This window comes from Ursus arctos, unplaced genomic scaffold (genome assembly GCF_023065955.2).
Source record: "Ursus arctos isolate Adak ecotype North America unplaced genomic scaffold, UrsArc2.0 scaffold_31, whole genome shotgun sequence".
In the NCBI taxonomy this organism is placed as follows: domain Eukaryota; kingdom Metazoa; phylum Chordata; class Mammalia; order Carnivora; family Ursidae; genus Ursus; species Ursus arctos.
The window spans coordinates 247,140-254,652 of record NW_026622997.1 but is presented as its reverse complement, the minus strand read 5'-3'; positions in this window follow the sequence as shown (position 1 = coordinate 254,652).

Here is a 7,513-nt window from a genome sequence, read left to right as displayed (position 1 = left end):
AGCATCTAAATATATTAAGCAAATACTACCAGACCTGAAGAGAGAAATAGACAACAATACAAAAATGGTAGGGGACTTCGGTACCCACTTCAAGCAATGAACCCACCCAGACAGTAGATCTGAACCACACTTTAGACCAAATGAACCTAACAGAGGTACATAGAACAGTCTATCCAACTACAGAATACACATTTAGTTACCATGCTGCACATTTCACCTCCAGAGCTTATTTAGGTTATAACTGGAAGTCTGTATGGTTTGCCCACCTCCCACCCCTCACCTGTGGCAACTACAAACCTGCCCTGTATCTGTGAGTTTGGGGTTTCAGTTTCCTCCAACAATTGAAACTAGAACTGTCCTATGTGCCAGCAACCCCTCTTCCGGGTACAGAACCAAGGACGTGAGAACAGGCTCTCAAAGAGATAACCTGCACGCCCGTGTTCACCGCAGCACTATTCACAATAGACAGGACGTGAAAATAACCTACGTGTGGTTGAGTGGATAAAGAAAACGTATATTCACACGTTGGAACAGTATTCAGCCATGAGTTGAAAGGACCCTGAGGGCATTATGATGAGTGAAATAAGTCAAACACAAACGCTGTAGGGTAACATCTATATAAGAAAGCCACGCTCCGAAAGAGAGACGGGAAGTGTGGTGGCCAGGGGCTGGAGGGGAGGGGAATGTGGGATCTGTTGGTCAAAGAGGACAAACCTCCAGTTACGAGATGAATAAGTTCTGGGGATCTGATGCACAGCACGGTGACTATAGTGAACAGTACACATTCCCCTCCCCTCCAGCGTGAGCAGGGGGGAGGGGGAGGGGAGAGGGAGAAACAGACCTCCCACTGAGCGGGGAGCCTGATGCGGGACTCGATCTCAGGACCCTGGGATCACGATCTGAGCCAAAGCTCACGGCTTTCACCACCACATGCAACTTCAGCGGGTTTTTAAAAATTGCAGTTGTCAAGTTCAACTTCAGTCTGAACTGTCTGAAACAGTTTTTTATCTGGCTTGGTCAATGACTAAACTTTAAAAGTTCAGTTTGAAAAAAGAAAAGTTTGGTTCCAAGGTGTCATCAGATGTCACATTTGTTTCTGTCGCCTGGCCTTTCCTTCACCAGCTGATTGGTGCAATAGAGCCCTGGACCCTCCGAGTTCACCCAAAGCAAGGCGAGGGGCGCTGCTGGGGCGCGGCGCAGGGGGTTCGCAGGGCATCAGTCGGTCTTCCTCCAGCCGTGAAGCAGCCCCACCGCCATCCCCACTGAAGTGGGGCGACCATAATCCGCACACCCCAAAGCCATGGAAAGGATTCAATGAAAACCACTCGCAGAGCAAAGTGCCCCATAGGAAGTTGGCTGTTACACCCGAGCTAGTGTTTCCCCCGTAGCTAGCCCCCCACACACACACCTCCCGGGCAGCCCCGCTCCGACCCTCTCACTTCTCTGTCCCATCCCTGCGCACCGCTGGTCGCACAGCCTGACCCACGGTCCTCCCCTCGGCGGGCCCCACACTCACCTGGGCCCAGGCCTCTCACGGAGCCCCTGCGACGAGCCCGGGTCCCGCCCCGCCCCGCCCCTGCCCTCCAGGCCCCCAGCCGCTCAGTGCCGCCTCGTCCACCCGCAGCCCAAGGCCGGCAGCCGTTGCCGGCTCCTCCTCGCGCCCAGGTCACCTCGAGGAGGGAAAGGCCCAGCGGCGCCAGGGGCACTCGTGGGCGAAGGATGCTCTCAAAATACTTTCTGTCTGTACTGCATGGAGCTGCTCAGCAATACCCGGAGGCAGGGCGCGCAGGGGCTGGTAGCCCCATTTTGCAGATGAGTCGAGGGCAGGCAAGGCAGCTCTCGCTGGGACCAAGTCCCTGCGGCATCCGCTGGGCCCTCCGGTTGCCTGGCAACGGGCACCTGCTGGGGCGGCCTCCCGCGACCAGAACCAGAGATGGGATTTTACCCTGGGAGGGGGGGCAGGGGGGGCGTGCTTATCCGGAGTCAGGCTCGTCATTGAGTTGCTTCTGTCCTTTTGAACCCCCACCCTACTCCTGCGTTTTGGAGAGGTGTGGACCCTTGGAGCCCACCTCCAGAATGACCCAAGATAACCCAACTCTAATGGCATCCAAGGTGGTAGGGCCCAGAAGACATGCAGGGAGGACTGCTGGTGCACTGGGACCTGGGGTCCAGCTTGTCCTACAACAGACTGGAAGGATATCTGCACCAAACCTTATTTTTTTTAGCAGAAAGGGAGAATCGGGAGAGCCTGGTAACCTACTTAAAACAAAAGGCATAATTCTGTGCTAAGACTCAAAGACAGCTATATCCGTTGCTATCCCGGAATTCTTGCCCCACCTTTTCCCTAGCAGGATGTGTAGGGTCCTAGCAACCCTTTGTGGAATAGCAGGAGGCACCCCGTCACTTTGCAGCTCGGCCTGGGCATGCATGATGACAGAGGGCAACCTCACGGACAGCCAACCAGTTAGAAGAAACCGGAAGTTTCCCAACACCAAATAGGAGGCCAAAAGACAAGTTGTGGGTGCTAGCATGTGGGCATAACTTTTGGCGGGCCATCATGCAATGTACCGAGGAAGTCCACAAGAGGGAAGAGTGGGCCGCTTCTCCAGGCCTGGACAATGCAGAGGGATCTGGGTTAAGAATCTTGAGTGCATTTACCACATATTCCCCGTCCCATGCATCAAGATTCCATCCTCTCCCAAACAAGTCCCCAGCCCGGGCATAACCAGCCCGTTAGTGCTGAGAAGTCCTGCTTCTCTGGTGCTCTGCTCCCCTGAGACTTAGTGTGAAGGAAGTTATGAGGAAGTATTCTCAGGATCCGCTCCTGCAGGGAGGGAAAGCAGCAGGGTTGAGCAGAAGCAGAAGCTGGTGTGTGAGACAGTCACAGCAAAGGCCTCAGCCTACCTCAGGACGAACTACGGAGCTGGGATAACCCTGCAGCATCACCCCACCTGGGGGCGAAGGGGCTAGGTCTTTATAACCCCATATTGACCAGAGGGTATGTAGGCAGCCATTGGGGAGGGAGCATAAGCTTGAACAAGACAGCTGTCTTAGGCAGAGGACCATCTTTGGAGGTAGAGTCACCAAGACCCTCGGCAGCTGGGGGAATCAATCACTCTGCTGTTTAATCAATGGGCCCATAAACAAAGTGACCAAAGTTGGAGCTCAACCATGGCTCAATAAAATCAGGCTTCCAGTCCTGGAGAGCAATCAGCCTGTAGGTCAACTCTTAGCTCCCAATAAAGCATCATTCCTGAGAGCCCAGCTAGCTGCCTAGTGACAGGTGCCTTTTACACCTGTCACTATCCCTGTAGACCTCACAGGGAGAGATGCTGGGATAGCTGAGAGTAAAGCCATCACACCCCAGGCTTGATGGGCAGCTAGGAAACTCCTATTCACGGGGACGGCCTGTCACACAACATGCATTATAGTACGTAACAGAACGTACCGAAAGTGTCCCAGGTAAAATCCACAAAGGAATTAGGCCCACGGGGTACATCCAGAGGACATCAGAAGTCCAGGATCCCCGCGCCGTCACACAGGACGTGCTGAACTCCTCAGCGGCAACGTGTGACAACACGTGTGAGGTGTTGCCCGTCAAGCAGGCTCGTCGAAGCCTGGGGGTCCGGGGTTTCTCCGGGAGTCGGTCTGCGCGCACAGCGGACATCCAGAGGGAAAGCAGGCACTCAGCACACGACACCCCAACTACCCTGAGGAATTGGTACGCCGCGGCTCCAAACCCCTATGTGTGCTTTAATCCCTGCTGTTCACCCCGGTGGTGCGTGAGGGAACCCTGCCGCAGGGCTGGGGGTGGCCAGATGGCAGACAGCCCGAAACCGGACAGATGAGTTCAACAGCAGGCGTCAGCCACACGTCCTCACAGCTCCTCGGACACCACACGCCCAGAGACGATTAACTCTACAGGGGGCAGCGGGCCATCCCTTTCCTGTGAGCTCCTCTGCGGGAGTTTGCATGTCCTGAGTGAGTGTGTCGGGTGACAGGCCTCAGAGGAGGAGGCCATCACGGAATGTCACATGTCCATGTGCTCCGGGGAAAGGCAGGTGCCACTCAGTAAGGTCGCCCTGCAAAGACTGTGCCACGGCAAAGTCCCCACGCCCCAGCACGCGGGGCGCTCCGGGCTTGCTCCGGCAACACGGCGAGAAGCCAGCGGCTGCGGGGGCCCCTGGTGCTCAGGAGAGAACGTGGCCGTCCTGTGGGGATGATTCTGTAGGCTGTCGGGAAGCTGACTCACCACTCGGGGACACACGGGAGCGGAGCCGGTCCCGTGGGTCAGACGGCCCCACTACCGGAGCAGAGCGGGGACGGGATCTCGCAGTGAGGCCGCCAGCAGCTCTCCCAGTGGTTCCTGATGTCAAGCAGCACACGGTATCGAGCGGATCCTAGCTTTGTGATATGAGACACACAAGCTTAGGCCCTCTGAGAACCACTATCCGTCAGGGCAGTCCGGAGCTCGAGTCCTCGCCGCCGGTCAAAGAACCGTGACCACAGGTCCGTCTTGGAAGCGTGCAGGCCTGCGGCGTCCACGTCGCCCAGCACAGGTGCTCGGTATGGCGGCTCCCGCCCGGCCGGCCCACCAGCACTGTAACCACTATAAAGGCACGCGGTGCCTTGCCCCCCACCGTGCTGTTCCAAACAGCGTCACATCTGACAGGGGCATATTCTGTAGCAAAGGAAATGTGGACGTGGACGTGCGCCCGTGGCACTCACTGACCGCGGCATGTGTCCCATCGCCCAGAAGAAGCTGGCGTCATAAACGGTGCAATGCTTACTTCGAGGCTCCCTCGCCGTCCCAACGGGAAGACAGCCACCTGGGAGGCGGAGGTGCTTCCGCACAGGAAGCAACGTGCCCATTAACCCAGTGGCCAGCTGTACGAGGTTCCTTCTGGTGCTGTCAACGCTACCACAAACTCTATGGCTTAAAACAACACAAAATTTATTATCTCCCGGAGGCCAGAAGTCCAAATGAGTGTCGAGAGGCTGGCTAAGTACCCCAGGCGTGGCTACCGTGGCTTCGGTTTTCCGTGGCCTGCAGGGGCCATCAGTGGACACGAGGCCCTCCTACAGGGGCCGCCCTCCAGAGCAGCCCACAGGGTCACAAGCAAATGTCACTTCCTGCTAGGATTGCGCAACAGCCCTCGTGGTCAACAGTCTCGCCCGCCTCCCAGAACCTTCCCTGTGTGTGCCCCTCAGGTAAGACGTCGTGAGGCTTACCAATATGCGATCTATTCGGTCTGAAAATCCAGCCTTAGCCTGGGAGCCCCCGAAGCACCCCACCCTTGGACCCTAACAAAGGCCGGTTCCCCTGGTCCTGCCTCCCTCTCCGTCTTCACTCTAACTTGACCTCCCCACGTGGCTCCCTGAGAGGGCCGTGTACATCCTCCAGGACTTACGAGTAGGAAACATCTCTATTTCCATTTCTCTGGTGCTCTGTGGATAAACTACAGCTCACCGTGTGGCATTCTGCACTCCATTTAACAAAAGTTAATTTTAAAAAAAGTTATAACGATGAGTCTTACAGAACTAACCTCAAGATGTCCGTACAGTTCATTCCTTCTAGAGGTCCTGAAGGGAGCACCCCTTTCTTTACCTTTTTCAGATTCCAGTGGCCACCTGTATTCCTTGGCTTGTGGTTCCTTCTCCCATGTTCACACCATTCAAGTCTTCTCTTCTGCCGTCAAGTTTCGTTTTTCTCGTAAGGACACTTGTGATTATATCTAGGGCCCACCTGGATGATCCAGGATATGCTCCTCATCTCAAGATCCTTAACTTAATCCCCTCTGCTGTGTCCCCTTTGTCATGGAAGGAGTCACAAGTTCCCGGAATTGGGCATTGATAGCTTTGAAGCCCATTACTCAACCTACCTCATTCTACCCTCTGGCTCCCCAAAATTCATGTCCATTCCATATGCAAAGTTTGTGCACCCCACCCCAACATTCCTAAAGTCTCCACCAGCTCAAGTCCAAAACGTCATCTGTACATCGCCAGCTCAGAAGACCCAAATGTCTGATCTAAATCATTCAACCAGGTCTGCGTGATCTCGCTGTGATCCACCCTGGGTCAGAATTCCACTCCGGGGCGCCTGGGAAGATGGCGGAGCAGGACGGCCCTGAGCTCACCCTCCCACAGGTAGCGCTAGGTATCAACCACATCCAAGTCAATAAACCAGACGGCCATCCAAAGACGGGCAGAACAACGTCCACAACTGCATGCAGAGAAGAAGCTGCATCTGAATGGTTCAGAAGGTCGGAAAGGCAGAGGGGGAACCTGTGCCCGTGGGGGGGGCAGAGAAGCCAGACCCCACAGGAGGGAGCTCATAGTGGGAAGACTAGCCCCCATAATGTTTGGCTTTAAAAACCAGAGGGGCTGAATTCCCCGAGTTTTTAACACCAGTGGGACTTGGAGCCTGGAGCTTTAAAAGTCAGCCGCCTCGGCACTGGGCGAGCCTGGAGGGCGAGTGAGAGCGGGCTCCTCACCCCTGCAGAGACAGCAGCCTGCACAGAGAGACAACATTAAAACGGCAGTTTATGCGGTTCCAGGGGCCAACAAGAGACAGATCTGTTCATACTGATTTCAGAGCATGCTGGGGGACTTCTCTAAAAACGAGGAAGTGGGCAGCTGCCATTTCCCCTCTCCTCCCCCTGCATTAACCCAGTTTCCTGCCCTCGTGCAGGGCTCTGGGCAAATTTTGTTAAAGCTGTGCCTGCGATCCGCCCAGCTGCCGGGCACACCGCCACTGCCTCGCGCAGGGCCCGACCACAGAGCCACGCTCAGCCACCACACTGCGCCCAGCTGCCCGCCCCCCGCCTCCGCAGCCCTTGAGGGGATCCAGCGTAGGGTTACTAGCCCAATACACATCTTGCTGACACTGCCTCCATGCTCACAAGACCCCAGTGGGCATACCTCCTCAGAGCCGGGCTGCCTGGGTCGCACTCTCACCACAGAGAGCAAGCAGAGACCACAACAGGCAGAGGGTCAGTGCGCTGTTAGGAAGAGAGACTCACAAAACACCAGGGTGTAAGCGATACACACGGGACACTCTCTGAAGGGCCAGGTCTGGGGAGCAGGGCACATCGCCCTGCAGGGCCTCCAGGACCTCCTCTGCACGAAGTCACTACTTCCAAGAGCAGAAGACATAGGTGACTTAGTCCACACACAGGAACACACAGAGAGAGGCAGACAAAAAAAAGAGACAGAGAAATTTATCTCAATGAAATGAACAAGGCTGGGCCAGGGACGTAAGCAAAACAGACAGAAGTAGCATGTTTGATAGAAAATGTAAAGCAATGATCATAGAGCTACTCACTGGGCTTGAGAAAAGAGTGGAAGACATGAGGGGCGCCTGGGTGGCTCAGTCGTTAAGCGTCTGCCTTCAGCTCAGGGAGTGATCCCAGGGTTCTGGGATCGAGCCCCACATCGGGCTCCTCCGCTGGGAGCCTGCTTCTTCCTCTCCCACTCCCCCTGCTTGTGTTCCCTCTCTCGCTGGCTGTCTCTC